Below are 16,493 nucleotides of genomic sequence, written 5' to 3' on the forward strand. Positions count from 1 at the left end.
TGATGTGCTGTTGCTTGACTTCAGGAAAGCATTTGACGCCGTCCCGCACTGCCGTTTAATGAAAAAATGTGAACTTACCGAGTATCGGACGTGATTGGCGACTGAATTCAGACCTCCTTACCGACATGTCGCTCTTAACGGAACAAAATCGACAGATGTAGATTAATTTCCGGAGAACCCCAAGTGTGAAAAAACCATTATTGTTCACAGTGCCTATAAATGATCTAGCAGAAAGAGTCGGATGTTCTCTAAGACCGATCGCAAATGATGCAGATGTCTATAACAAAGTAGCAACGCCAGAAGACAGTATCGATTTGCAGAATGACCAGCGGAAGATTGATGAATGGTGCAGGCTTTGGCAATTGGCCCTGAACATGAATAAATGTAACATACTGCGCAGACATAGGAAAAGAGTATTGATGAGAAACTGCTGGAAAAAGTGTCTACCGTAAAATATCTAGAAGTAACTTGCCAGAGCGACCTTAAATGGGATGACCACGTAAAACAACTAATACGAAAAGCAAGTGCCAGACTGAGATTCATACAAAGAATCGTAGGAAACGTAACTTATCGACGAATAAAGTGGCTAACAACACGCTTGTTCGGCCGTTACTGAGTAGTGCTCATCACTCTTGGATCATTACCAGGTGAGACTCATAAAACACATAGAGAAGATCCAATGAAGAGCGGTGCGGTTTGTCACGGGTTCGTTTAGTTGGCGCGAGAACATTACGGAGGTGCTCAACAGTTACATTGGCAGATGTTACAAGAGAGGCGTTGTAAATCACAGAGAAATTACTAAAATTTCGAGAGAGCATTTTCCGGGAAGTGTCGGACAACATATTACAGCGTCCCACTTATATTTCACGTAATGACCACGGCGAGAAAATCGGAGAAATTGGAGCCAAGGCGGAGGCTTACCGACAATCACTCTTCCTACGCGTTATTCGCAAGTGGAATAGCGTAGGGTGGATCAAATTCAAGTGGCTCTGAGCACTATGGGACTCAACTTCTGAGGTCATCAGTCCCCTAGAACTTAGAACTACTTAAACCTAACTAGCCTAAGGACATCACACACATCCATGCCCGAGGCAGGATTCGAACCTGCGACCGTAGCGGTCGCGCGGTTCCAGACTGTAGCGCCTAGAACCGCTCGGACATTCCGGCCGGCCTAGGGTGGATCAGCTACTGGTACTAGAAATAGCAACCGCCACACACCCTTAGGTGGCTTGTGATGTACGTAGATGCAGGTTAAATTTCCATCACGTCAAGACATACCTACAGTCGAAATCAGTGTTAATTAAAGAATAATAGTACCACCCATCAAAAGAGCGTGTGGTCTTTGCAGTACAGTTAGTTGAGAATTTGTGGTTATGAATCTACTACTACAGCTAGATGGGAACCGATTGCTATCCATAGCATTAAGCTGCTGGTATCACCTTACATGGTCACCACGGGACCTTCTGTTTCAATCTACTGAACGAATGTACTACCACTGCTAGTATTAGTACTACCACTACTACAACCACTAGTACTCTACCACCTGCGCCCCAAAGACCACACCTCTGTATGAACTGTCATAGCGCATCTTCCTGTACGAGCACCCTTATAACTCATCAAAAATCATTAGAAATTACCTGGTAACCATTGATGTCCGTGTCAGTCATTTACGTATATTGAGATGTGAGACATTCGCAGTCCAAATCAAAACGACTGTTCTGCCATGTATACAATTATTTGCAACACTTGTAAACACAACACTTTCTCGCTACTTCTGCCAAACTACAGGCAGCAACCTTAGAAAACTGACTATGTAGAACGTGAGTGCCTTATGTCAGGTGCAAACCACTGGAAAACCTATTTCAAAGTAAAATTCCTTGTGTCTGACGAATAACCGAAAAATCTTGTTGCATCCCCTCTAGACGTTAAAAGTCCATCAAACTAAGATGCATGTGGGATGACTTGAAACACATTATTTCCTTGTCACGTCTTGGATATGAATCGAGTCGTTCAGTTTTATAGCTACAGCGATTCTAAGTCAGTGACAGGAAGTGGTGAGGCTCTATCAACTGCATGCATGTGTTTCTCTAGCCATTTGCTTGACATTTATTATGTGTGTGTGAGATAGAGAGATTGTGGTATGTTCTGTTCTATTCCTATTCACGATGTAAGTGCTGCGTACTGTTTAAGTACGGGTCTCAAAATCTTGTACGTTGCATTTGTCTATTTCCACGAAGGATTTCGCTTTCATCCCGTTGGCTTGTGAGATCTGTATTGGTAATAGTCGTTTTGTAAATTTAATTGGTAACGAACGGTGAAGAGCTGATAGTTTACCATAGGCAAGGGTTAAACCAAAAGCTTGTTGGAAAACCTATGTAGTTGAGATCAAGAACCATTATCGAGACTTGCAGAGGTTGGAAACGTCTTTTCTTTATGTATATTGAGATGTGGGACGTTCGCATTCCTATATAGCGAACTGTTTTGAATTGCAGGGAATGACCTACTGTTGAAAGCTCCATAAACGCTCAAAAGAATCTTCTGCGTCACACCTGTAGTTAGAGGCACTTTTGAGATGAAACTAATCGATCGGTTTCATAGCTCTAGCGATGCAGAGCCATGACAGGAAGCGGTGAGATTCTGTCAGCATTAGGCATACGTTTCTCTTTTCATCATTGGCGGAATCGAAGTGTTACATTCTTCCATCGTCATGTGCGAACAGATTTCTGAAGTTAGAATCTTGTGTGCTCGTCAGACAGTCCTTAAAATTTTGCATATACGTCTCCCATTTGAACATACCCTGCCATCAAACAGAAATGCGACATAGCGTCAAACGATGATGGTCACAAACGCCTTTCACAGATGCAGTGGCATCGCTCATTGATTTTGTGAAGTACATCTCTTACTGAAAACTACTACTAAACAAAGGATGGATTCTACGTAATGTGTGACACATTCGGGACGTATCCGTGCCATCAGTAACACTCTAGTCTTGTGTAACGTAGAAATGATGCTGTCATATTTCAAGGACTGACAGTTAATTTCATATTTTCTCTGATTCCCGTAGAAACGATGCGCCTTTTGATCGCGTTATTTCGACATACAACGTAGAAATCCATTAGAAGAACTCTGCAGTACGGTTTTTGCAGTACTGATTTTGCATTAAAATGTGAATCAATGGACTGTAGGGTTATGTTACATCATCGTGTATCGTTCACACTATGAGATCTGCTGGTAACAGATGGTTTTTTTAGCTCGAATGCCATCTAACCCCAGTTTAATCTGTTCGAGGTTAGGCTGATTTTCTGTCAGCGCAATGGGCTACAATTGCAAAGTGTAGTCGAACGTGAATTTTGTAAACACTTCACGTTGTATATCTCAGGAATCAATCAAGGGTTTGTGTTAAGCAGGATCACCGCGGAACTATTTCACTACAGTCGAACATGCCCGGATTTCGATGTCCTACAACGTAGCAGGCTTGTAGAGCTACGGATGCTGGTATAGACGCACATTTCTTGACATCGTGTTTGGCACAGTTTTACGCTGCCACCAGGTCAATAAAATGCGTAATATCGATCTACTCGTAGATTTGTGTTTAGGCTGATGAGTTCGGAGCAAATAGCGTTTTGTTCTTAACGTAGAGGAAAGTTCAGGTTTAAAAGCAGTTTCCTTCATTGGTTTACGGCCTATTATTAAGCTTCTAACGTAGTTGCTGTCTGGTGCAGTGTGAACTACGCTATGGGCTCCTGTCTCAGTGTTCTGTGTGGGCGTTTATCGACATAGTAAGCAACTGTCCAATTTTAAATTGAAGTTTGATTAAGTCGTAAGTAATACGCTTGTGCAAGAATCTGCTAAGTCTGATTCTTCGTTGGAAAGGGCGTGGATGCCGTGTTCTCCGACTTCTGGTCAGTGATGGATACAGTTCGGCAAATCTCCAAATCACTGACAATGTGCAGTATCACATAATATTCAGCGGAGCGTTCGGTGCAGTGAGTGCGGTGGTTGTGCCTCCTGCCTCAGTGCAGACATCACAATGTGCTTACAAGGGAAACTCTCCATAGCACACCCCTCAGCTTTAGTGGTAAGGTGGCCCAGTGCAGTGGTCGTCAAACTTTTTTGCTCAAGGGCCAAAACTAACAACATGATGTGGCACCTCGGGCCGCAGATTTCCAGGTCTTTTTATTAACTGGCAAACCACGTAAATGGTGTGTTATGAACCTCCAATGGACTAGCTATAGTAAAGAAGCGAGAGGTTTACCACTGACTTTCTAGCACTTATCGTTAAAGTCGATACCATTCGGACCACTACATGTAGAATGTTCTCTGTTTCAGATTGTTGCCACCCTCAATGGCCCGTAAATTGTAACACAGTAATTGCTCGACGAAATGTTGCTACGTTGTCTTTGTGAACAGGTGGTTAATAACATCAAATGGACTTATACTTAAATGTATTATGTAACATGACACACGATCACAACTGTTTTCTACATGTTTTGAAAGTCATTTTTCTTCAACTCACTTGACTGAACTACAACAGCCTTAATTTTATTTCATACTAGATGTGGTACCTGGCATTGGCTAGATATGTATTTATTCCAATCTTATGTTGTTCTGTCTCTTCCTTCCCTCACTCTCTTTCGTCCATCTCGACTTTCCCCTCACTCACCATCTTTTCACCCCTTTATCTTTCGATTTCGCACTCCCCCTGTATGTGTCCATGTCCTCCTCCCCCTTCTCCCTCCACATTACCATACCCCCACCCCAATAAGACGTTGTCTTTGCTTACCCCATAATATTTCTTTATAGATTTAAAATAATATGTGTATCAGTGTGGTTGAAATCGATCCGAGGGTTCAGCATGAGAAGTGGAGGATAAACACACACACACACACACACACATACACACACATTTTAGAAAGCTAATGACTAATTATTTCTTTTAACAGATATCTACCGCATATGACCGTCTCTATAACGCGTATTCATGAATCCAACGCACTTTCGTTATGATTGATACAATAGCAGATAATTGGCATGAGGCACACGCACCCATTTGTTGTCAGCATTGAGAAACAAAAAAGAAAACATTTCCATTATTACGTCCCCTCCCACCGCAACGACAAATCTATCTGCCCCTGTACCAAGTGGCACCTGTAAAGTTGGTAGAACAACTTTACGAGCTCCTACTTACAATTCTTCCAGTATATTTTTCGTTTGACTAAGGAGACATGTACAGCCGACAGCCCCAAACCATTTATTCTTTACCGGATTTGTATATATATCATTTATCGTTCTTCAGAAACTGTAAACATTAGCACCTGTTAAAATGAAATAGTACTTTCGGAAACAAACCACTCGCAACTGTTGGATGTATGTGACTGCTTCGCCAAATAACATTCCTGTGCAGTTGCTGACAACAATAAGCCATATTTATGACACTGAAATTCTGCAATACAGGGAAAAAAGATTTCTAAATACCCGTCCGCCGGTTTGACAACTATTAGATTATAAAGGATATATTCGTAGGAGACATATGAGTAGTTGTGTCACGTTCTCAACAATTACATTTTTAGTCAGTCTTCACAGGAGTCGAGTGTTGAGACCGACTGGAATAATCGTTGTGGTAGCATGAGTCAACAATGACATAAGCCATTCACAGACTTTCACAGAATGACTGTCACCATGTTTACGAGTGTTGAAAACTGCATAAAATGCTGCTGATTAAATTTCAATAAACTGGAAAAAAGCATACAGTGCATCTGACTAATTAATTCCAGTTTAAGTATCTTTGTGAAAATAAAATTTACATGTCTTGCATAATCTTACAATATTCATGTCGCTAGGCAGGACCATATGAAGGGTGAAGGGAAGGAAGGGAATCATTAGTAATTTTGAGCCACTACCAAAAACAAATCTGGGTTCAGCGTACCTTGTTCCTGAAATTTATTTTAATCATGCAAGATGAGATAGATATTTTATTAAAATATTATATTATATCATTGTGATGGCCAAAAAACTTTATTATAATTGCGTTAATCTCAAACTTTCAAAAAATGTAGACGTAAATGAGAAATTTAAAAAAATAAGAAAAGGGCAGATGCACTGCACATGCAGCAGGCTATATAAGAAAGCTCTCTTATTGAATCTGATTTGTATTCATTATAATTGCAAAAAAAAACGTAAATACAAATATATAATTTTTTGTTGATGTGACTTGTGATGTTGAACTTTTTTGGGTATGTCGCTTTTATCTGCAACGTTAGGGCTGCATGCAATCCTCATAGCGTTTTCTGAATGACGGATTACGATATTTATTTTTTAGGTACTTCATTTTTTAAAGTGAAGCTTCACAAAGGTACGTTGAAGGAAATCGTGTTAAAATGAACTGTGCATTTATTTCCACAATTCAGTGTACTGTTGTGTTCCACGATGTTCTGTAAACAGAGCTTTAAATTGTGTGTCATGCTGAAGTTCGATTATTTCATTTAGCAAATTATTTTTAGGAAATCCAAATTGGCAGAATAATTTGAGATCATGTCCAGCATGCCAAGGGTTCTCTACGAGAATGAAACAGCTTCAAATATTTCTAACATCTGCAAATCTGTTTTTTATTTTTTCTAAATAGGCTTCCAAATATTCTTTCATGTTTTGGTAAATAGTTTCAGCGATAGTTAAGCCTGATGTGAGCATGGAAACAGTTGGAAAATTAGACAGATCTTTTACTTCGAGTTCATAGCACTTTGGCTTCAAATGAAAATATTTTGTTAGTCATTTGCCCAATTATCTTGTTTGGTCTTTGTAATTCCAAGTTAAGTGTGTTCAATTTTTGAGTAACATCGGTCAAAAAAGCTGTAAGTATGTATCATTCATCATCATCAAGTTCAGGATAATTTTTGCCATTTTGTTGTAAGAATAAAATAATTTCAGATTTAAAATTGACAAACCGTTCCAGCACTTTTCCTTTGCTTTGCCATCTGACAGCAGTATGTAGGAGAACATCACTGTAACAAGCCTGCAGTTCCTGCAGAAGTTCTTTAAATTTTCGGTGATGAAGTTCTCAGGCACGAATGAAATTTATAACGCTTATAACCGTTTGCATAACATTCTTCAATTTGGCATTTGAAATCTGACATGCCAAACTTTCTTGATGCAGTAAGCAGTGAATGGAGAGTAAATTTGGCAAACTCCATTCCTTCTTAATCACTGCTATCAAACCATTGTTGACGCCCATCATTGACGGACAACCATGTGTACATACTGATATTAATTTGCTGATAGATAAATCATTTTTCTTACAAATTCTTTAATTGCATCCACAAAATCACATCCTTTTGTGTGATCTTCCATGGTTATAATTGTTAAAAAGTCGTCCTCTATTGCCCCATTATTTGTGCAGCAACGCGCAAATAATGAAAACTGAGCCATCGAAGCTAAATCTGTACTGGAATCACATGCAAGACTGAAGTATTTGCATAGTTTGACTTTATTAATTACTGCCTCAAACATATATTTTGAAATATCTTCTATACGACGTCGACGGGTATATACTGAAAGTGTGAGCTTATTTATTAACAGATGATATTTGTTAGTGTTGGAGAAATTTTGAAACAAAGTTTCAGAAACAGTCATCATATATTGCTTCACTAATTCAGCATCAGTGAAAGCTTTGATATTTTTTGCCAGAATATTACATACTTGGTATGATGATCTTGTGACAGCCTCACTAACATAACGTTTTGTTGATGACGAATGGTAGATTTTACATCAGCAATTTTTTCCTTTCTTTCATTTGAATTCAGAGGAAAATGAATTGTGCTTACTTGTGTAGTGGCGAAATAAATTGTATCTCTTCAGTCCCACAATCGTATCCCGCCATATTAAGCAAGTAGCAGTACTTTCTTTGTGTCCACTTATAAAGCAAAACTCTTTTTCCCATATTTCTTGGAAACTTCTTTTCTCTTCACATAATTTCCTGTTAGTCACTGTTCATGAGGGTACATCAGACATTATTTATTCCACTAATAATTAATCACCAAGTGTGAGCACAAATACACTCAATACGTGACGAACGCTCGGGAGCACCGAAACTTAGTTCAGACTGACACGCTGACACGACAAAGCTAACAATGAGGCAGCTGCGGGACAAACCCGCCGCCGACAAACGAGCGGAGCGTTTGATGCACGGCTCACATTGTTGGCTAGCAGGCCGCTCGCGCCTTTAGCGCTGCGGAACATTTTCAGTTACCTAATTACTTTCCCGACTTTAATCACAATTTTACGCAGTTTCCGTAAAGAAAACACCGCTACGCCAGACAAGTAGATAACTAACGCAACCCGTGCGAAGCCGAGGAGGGTCGCGGGCCGCACGAAAACATGATCTGGGCTGCATGCGGGCCACGGTCCACAGTTTGACGACCACTGGCCCAGTGGACAGCCCGCTAGAAACTGAACACAGATCAAGCATGAAAACAGGAAGAAGGTGTACTGAACTCTGAAAAAAAAGCAAAATAGAAACAGTGAAGCTCAACAAGTGCAACATCGAGCGAAGTGAAAGACACACGGCATCGTGTTTGAGTGGTCGTGGTATTGGACTGCACAGTGGATGAGCCGCGTTGGAAATTCCCTCCCGCCATTTATGTTTTTTCCACAACATTATGAACTGTCCGTCTTGTTTTTGAAATGTTTGTTTCTTTCTGTAGTCTTCGCAGTTGTCGTACTATACATTGGTTATAGAATATGAGTCATGTGGTAAGACTACATTCCCGTCACAAGTAAACGTGACGAATGGCGAGAGAGGCGAGGTATCACGTAGATGTCTCACAGAAATGAAAATAACAAATAAACGGGTGTGAACTATGTTACAACAAAGGAATTCAATAGTCAGAGCTTCCAGAGCGAAACGCAACTTCAAAAACGTTAAAAACATATGTGGTGACAGAGTGCAGAGAAACTGTGGATTATGAAACTTTGCTTTCATTTGTTGCAGCTTATGGGACAAACTATTATGTTTTCATCATTTACTCGGGAGTGATCACATTGACATTCATACGAACTCCTATATCGGGAAAGGAGGCATATCTCACTTACTTACCAGTCGTACAAATTGGATACTTCCATAAGAGATTCGTGTCATGTGACACACGTAGTGTCAATAACGTCGTTTATGACAGACCAGATGTGTTTTCCGGTGGAGGATTTGGTTGACGTGTCGCCTTGTCAACAAACTTTTGCAGTTTCCATTCGAAAGCCTTTTCCTTTCGCCTGTTAATAGAGTAGGTGTGCAGAATAAACTGTCATTATAGGTCCCTTCCTTACACCTCACTGTTGCAAACGGACGTTACGCCACGACACAGACACAAATTTGAATATAGCGAAGAGCACGATGGAGTTTTGAAAACTGTTCGCCCGCTTTGCAGTCCAACATCACGACCACGACGCGGTGGCTCTTACACTCTGCTCCATGTTGCACTTATTGTGCTAGAACCATTCACTATTTTGCCTTTTTTTACAGTTCAATACATTTTATTGCTGTTTTCATGCTTTATCTGTGTCCAGTTTTTGATGAGCTGTCTACTGGGCCCTCTTACCATTAAATCTGAGGGGAACTGCGATGGGTAGTTCCCCGTGTTAATTCAAAAATGGTACAAATGGCTCTGAGCACTATGGGATTTAACTTCTGAGGTCATCAGTCTCCTAGAACTTAGAACTACTTAAACCTAACGAACCTAAGGACATCACACACATCCATGCCCGAGGCAGGATTGGAACCTAGAACCGCTCGGCCACTACGGCCGGCGGCCACTCCTGCCGGCCCCGTATTAGTGAACACGGAGGAGACGGAGGGCCGAGAGCACAACGGCTGCCACGATAGTCGAGGACGTTCAGCACATAACACAGTAGATATCGTACTGTTCTTCACTGCGAAATAATCTACATCTGTATCTACATGATTACTCTGCAATTCAAAATTAAGTGCCTGGCGGAGGCTTCATCGAACTACCTTCAAACTATTTCTCTACCGTTCCACTCTCGAACAACGCACGCAAAAAACGAGCACTTAAATCTTTCTGTGTGAACTCTAATTTCTCTTATTTTATTGCGATTATCATTCCTCCCTATGCACGTCGGCGCCAACAAAATATTTTCACGCTCGGAGGAGAAACTTGTTTATTGAAATTTCATGTGAAGATCCTACCGCAACGAGAAACGTCTTTGTTTTAATGATTGCTATTCCAGCTCAAGTATCAGTACAAAATGAGCTGCCTTTATTTGAACTTTTTGGATGTCCTCCGTCGATGCTATCTGATCCGGATTCCACATTGCACTGCAATACTTAAAAAAAAATGGAAATATGTGCTAATGTGTTATGGAACCAAACTGCGCGCTCTAGATCGCGCGGCTACCCCGCGCGGTCAGTACTCCAAAAAGAGGACGTTCAAGTGTAGTGTAGGCAGTCTCCTTAATAGACCTGTTGCATTTACCCAGTGTTCTTCGAATAAGTCGAAGTATTTGCTTTGCTTTACCCACAAGATTATCTGTGTGTTCTTTCCAACTTAAGTTATTCGTAATTGTAATCCCAAAGGATTTAGTTGAGTTTACAGCTTTTAGATTTGTGTGTTTTATCGTATAACCGAAATTTTGCGGATTCCTTTCCGTACTCATGTGGGTGACTTCATACTTTTCATTATTTAGAGTCAATTGGCACTTTTCGCAATATATAGATATGTTGTCTAAATGGTTTTGCAACTTCTTTTGATCATCTGCTGATTTTGTAAGACGATCTTAGAGTGCTACTGAGATTGTCTTCTAAATCGTTTATATAGATCAGCAACAGCAGAGTGCCTACAATGCCCGTATGATATTATAATCGATTGACAACCAGTTACGTGAATGGCGGTCGTCTATCGCGTGAACGGGCTGTCCATTATCATCGCGTTAGTAGCGACGTGCGATAATTCTAGGGATACAGGAATGGGGTCAGTTCTAAATTAGGTACTAGGGGCCTCACTGCGCATGCGCAAGCTAACAGCTGTCTGCTGTGGTCACGTCTCTGCTGAGTGTTGAGTCTGCTGTATTGCTTTCTGGTGCACTTACCATATGTCAAGTTTTGTTTTGTTCATTGTCGGTTTGTTATCACAAGGAACTTTTTGAGCAAGTGTGTATAACGCACTTTTCGTAAATATTATCACAGAAGTTTTTAAATCTTTGTATTTTTCATAAATAATTTATGATATGCTAATGTGAAATCACAACTTTGGCGCTGTTATGCTAGTAGTGGTACACTGTGTTTGCGTTTATCATTTGAACACCCTGCGACAAGATCTTGTAGGAGTTTATAGTTCGGGCCTAGTACTATTGAGCACTTCAGTGGACTATAATCTTTCTTGAACACTCGTTCATAGTGTGAAAAGAGCTTAACACCGCCTTGGGGAACGCCAGATATTACTTTGTTTTACTCGATGACTTTCCATTAGTTACTACGAACTGTGATCTTCCTGACAGGACATCACAAAGTGAGTCGTTCAACAATGGCGATAGTCCATAGCCGTGCAATTTGATTAGAATTCGCTTGTGAGGTACGGTGTCAAAAGCGTACTGGAAATCTAGAAATACAGAATCAATTTGACACCCCCTTGCGTTCCACAAGAAGGATTTTTCAGAATCTGTGTTGGCTGTTTGTCAATAAATCGTTTTCTTAGAGGTAACTCATAATGTTCTAACACTGTATTTGTCCTACTGCAAATCGACGTTAGCGATATGGATCTGTAATTTAGCGGATTACTCCTATTTTCTTCATTGGGTGTTGGTGTGCTTTGTACAACTTTCCAGTCTTTGGGTACGGATCTTTCAACAAAGGATCAGTTTCATATTATTGCTAAATATGGCGCTATTGTATCAGCATACTCTGAGTAGAACCTAACTGGTATACAATCAGAACTGGGGTGTTGACTTTATTAATTGATTTAAGCTGCTTTGCCATATCGTGGATATCTGCTTCTAAGTTATTCATGTTGTCAGCTGTTACTGGCTCGAAATCTGGGACATTCTGGAATATTTCCTTCGTCTTCTTTGGTGAAGGAACTTGGGAAGACCGTGTTCAGTAACTCTCATTTAGCGGCAATGCCATCAGGCTTAACGAATGTACGGCATGTGCCTGTTTCCTATAGTGAGGTCCGCAATGTCCATCCAGTTCATTTTACATATCTGTAAGATTGTCCTCTCCTAATAAAAGTTTACATGGTTTTCATTTTATCCTATGACTGTAGCGCATTATAATACTGTGGCATTATCTGTTCCCTCACTAAGTAAAAATTTACCTCTCTTTCTTGATGTAAAATGCGTCTCAGGTGGATCTCATGTAAGCCTTCCCTGTTCATCAGTAACGAGAACTTGTACGCAGGAGTGGCACATGTGTATGTTTTCTTAACTGATGACTGTGTCGCTTTGTTCCACGTTGCCACTTATATATCCTCACTAAATTTAAAACTTGTTTGCCACCCATGTAAAAGGAAAGTTTCACTGCGCTTTACGGTTTATATAATAATTTTATTTCGCAGCTTCCACTCAGTTTTACCACAATTCTGTACCGACCTGTTCAATACGGTCCTTTACTACGCATAATGCACTTTTAACTTATTTCGTGTATTTTGTATGTAATTTTTTTTATTTTTCTTCATTTTAAATGTAAACCACTAATTCAAATTGTGAACGGCCGGGCTAGTGGCCCAGCATTCTCCTCTCTGTCAATAGATGGCAGTACTTTTCCCATTCTACTTTACCAGTTTGCTTCCTCGTTCACATCCGCTACTCCCTGTTCTATGCTCGTAGGTATCGCACCGCACCTCGTACACATTCACCGCGGTGCTCAGAGGCCACAGCACCAAGTGTTGTGCAACGGGCCTTAGTGTCCTGCTATTATTTGTATATTTCCCTACCCAGGCAGTAGTCACTTTCGTATTGACATAGATTCACAGCACCTAGCCCGACTGGCGGTTTCGAAATGTGTTTTAAAAGTTTTTTGAACTTTTTTATGATTTTTTTTTGTTTTTATGTGTGTTGCGGCATGTGAAACTTATCTCCCGTCTCTTGCCATTTCCAGCCGGACACCCGAGGATGGGCTTGCGAGAGCCTCGGTAAAAAAATTGCTATTTTGAAGAGCGCACCGCAGCGCGTTGTGTAAAGCAATCGCCCTCCGTTTCTGGTGGTGGCGCCGCTGTGGTAATCGCAGCTTTGGTGTCTCCCTCTGGTGGGAAAGCGGAAAGGTTGGCTGTTCACGTGCTTTTAAGGGGCGCTATGAGCTCTGTAGGGGGGGAGTCGGTCAGTCGAGGCGAGTCTAGTCAGTTGGTCAGCCGGCTCAGTGTGGGGCGGTCAGTGTCTGTCTGTCGTCGGAGTGCGAGTATGTCTGTCGTTTGGATTAAACTTTAAGCCAGAAAATGAGAGTCTTGCCAGTCCGCCAGTAACAGAACTCAGCTAGTGGTCGCCCAGTCGGGGCTGAGTTCCTGCATCTGAGTCTGTTCGTTAGGGCGCTAGTCTGCTCGAGTTGCTCGGGCAACGGTCATTGGCGGTTGGATTGGTCGGTTCGCTGGTCGCGCACTGAGACACGGGATGACTTGTCCGCCTTGAGCGTCGGCGCATGTGGGGTCCCCAAAGAGCCCAGTGGGCAGCGCCGTGTAGAAAGTGGTAGTGGCTTCGCGGTTCACAAGAGAGCAACAGGAGCGAAATCACGACATCGAGCTGGCCGGGGAGAGCTGCGACGTAGTGAGACGGGAGATCGGCGCGCCTTCCTGCGTCCGTTGAAGCGGCTGGCAGCGGACGGTTCGGGAGAGCGTTGGGGGTGCTGCGCCAGGTCTTCGCCAGAAATCGCAGTGTATTAGAAGTTAAGTGACTGGAGATATGTTGTTTCATTTACTTGTTAAATTGTACTTGTTTTCTTGGCGAGGTCACCAGCCGCTTTGTTTTGGGGTCGTCCCGCCATTCGTCTCCGTTTTGCCCTTGTGGAAATTAGGGAGGTTTATAGCTATCTGCGGTTCGGGTTGTTTAGTAACCCCCCTCCCCCCCCATGTCAATCTGCTATACTTTAATACCTGCCTCTGTCATGTTTTTCGTATTCGGTGTTAACGAATTTATTGCTTAAAGGCCGATTTCTTATTTTGCTTATCATCTTGCGAGGAGGTATATGTGTAATGTAGAGCATGTTGTACATTTTATGTAAGTCTGCATTTTATGGGTTTTATTTAAATAGTCATTTTAGGTTATAAGCTTACCACCATCCCACTGTAAGGGTCCTTTAAAAAGATTAAAAAAACCAAATTGCACTTTCTGTGGCAAATAATTTGAGGGTTGTGCCATTTCCATTTCTCTTACGGGATGCATAGTTTACATGTTTGTATGAGTTGCTAAAATTTTAGTTTAAAGTAGTCTGGTGTGTTGCAGATTTGCACCAGTGTACTCTTTCAGAGGTGGTTGTGAGCGGTCGTGACTACGGCCGTGTTGAGAGGGAGCAGGCAAGCTTCTCAGCCCGGACGCTCATACTGTCAATATTGTTCTTTCTGCCTCTAAATAAAAGTGTAACTTGATATTTAGAGGGTGCTTTTCTGCTTATAGTTTTAAACCTGTTTTGTAAAGGCATTTAGGAATAAAATTCACATTTGTTAAATTGTGACTTGATATTTCGAGTGTACATTTCTGCTTATAATTTTAAACCTGTTTTGTAAAGGATTTTAGGAATAAAATTCACATTTGTTAAAGGTAATTTTCCAACAGTTACTTCCTGGCAACTACTTCCACGCTCACCTAGTGTGATTAAAGGTGTAAATGTTCTTGATGAATCGCCAGCAAATAAAGTAATTTTTTTAAGAAAATGTTTTGAAAGTAAATTCACGGTTCACCCAAAACCGGTCATATGATAATAAAAGAAATTTATAACTGAAGCGGTATTTTCAACCTCTGGTTTAATGCTCAGTTGCGGATGTTCGCCCAACAGGAAAGGTGCACTAGCTGTAGAGTGCAGCAGATGGTCGATAAACAACTGTCCACATTCATAACTGATAACGTGGCATAGCAACAGAAACTTTCCATGGCTCCAACATGCAGGTAAAAGCAGTACAATGAACTATCAGCACTGTGCAGGAGCATGTGGTGGGGGCAGTCAGCAGGTATGTGCTCTACTATCTGTACTCAGTGCTAAATATGGCAATGTAGTGGCAGGATGTTGGGCATGCACTGTAATCCACTTGAGCACCTGATGGCTGGACCTGGGGCTAGGAACATACCAGAACAGTATGTAGTGGCTGCTGACACTTTTGTGTTTCATGAGTGGTGGCAGCTAGACACTAGTGACATGTGGCTCTCTCCAGCACGAAGTGGAATAGGTTTAAGTAAAGACGTCACTTGCCCCCATCTCCTCGTATCCTTCTATATATGGCAGCGTAAAGTATTTGGCTACCATACAAGTTGCACCAGTGACCTACACAATTTTAAAAGTTAGGATATGTGTTCTAACGAGCAGGCTTCCCATCAATTTAAACTTAATTTAAGTGAATGTCTCACCATTTGAAACATAGAGCAAGTTATTTTCTCTCATATTTTAAGCTCAGGAGAAGTGAGCTCGTGGACTTTCCTCTAATATATTTTTGTACAACTTTATACATAGTGTCATATCTTGGGGAAAGCATATTAAGTAAGTCAGCGGTCTGGTTACTACCTGCTAGAAAAAGATGCTTAAATAACCTAGGATGATTATATGTTGTTATGTACCTAAAGGATAACATTGGCTGCAAGCCAAGGGCTTGAAATTTTTACTAATTAAAAAGCAATGACAGTTTTTTAAACTGTTAAAGCGATTTCAGTAACAAAGCTTTTTACAAAATATTTTCTGATCTCTTATGATCTCTCTTTGTCCTTCGTTTTTCACCTTTATCTTTGTTGGGGTTTCTTTATCTCCCAGCTTGCAATTGTGTATTAGTAGATTGTCTGAATAGTTGGTTCTTTCTAGCACTTTTGTGTATACCTGTTGTGGTGTCACCGCCAGACACCACACTTGCTAGGTGGTAGCCTTTAAATCGGCCGCGGTCCGCTAGTATACGTCGGACCCGCGTGTCGCCACTATCAGTGATTGCAGACCGAGCGCCGCCACACGGCAGGTCTAGAGAGACCTCCTAGCACTCGCCCCAGTTGTACAGCCGACTTTGCTAGCGATGGTTCACTGACAACTTACGCTCTCATTTGCCGAGACGATAGTTAGCATAGCCTTCAGCTACGTCATTTGCTTCGACCTAGCAAGGCGCCATTATCATTTGCTATTTATCTTGTGATGCATGTACCGTCAGACCAATGTTCGCCAATTATGGATTAAAGTTAAGTATTCCAGAAGCTACGTACCTTTTTTGCTGGTCTTAATACCTTGTCCTGTTCCACACCTCACGCCAGCCTGCGTGAGCTTAAACGCGTGCCTTTCGGCTTCCCGTCATAGTGGATTGGCTGTCTTGCCAGTCCAC

This window comes from Schistocerca piceifrons, chromosome 2 (assembly GCF_021461385.2).
Source record: "Schistocerca piceifrons isolate TAMUIC-IGC-003096 chromosome 2, iqSchPice1.1, whole genome shotgun sequence".
Lineage (NCBI taxonomy): Eukaryota > Metazoa > Arthropoda > Insecta > Orthoptera > Acrididae > Schistocerca > Schistocerca piceifrons.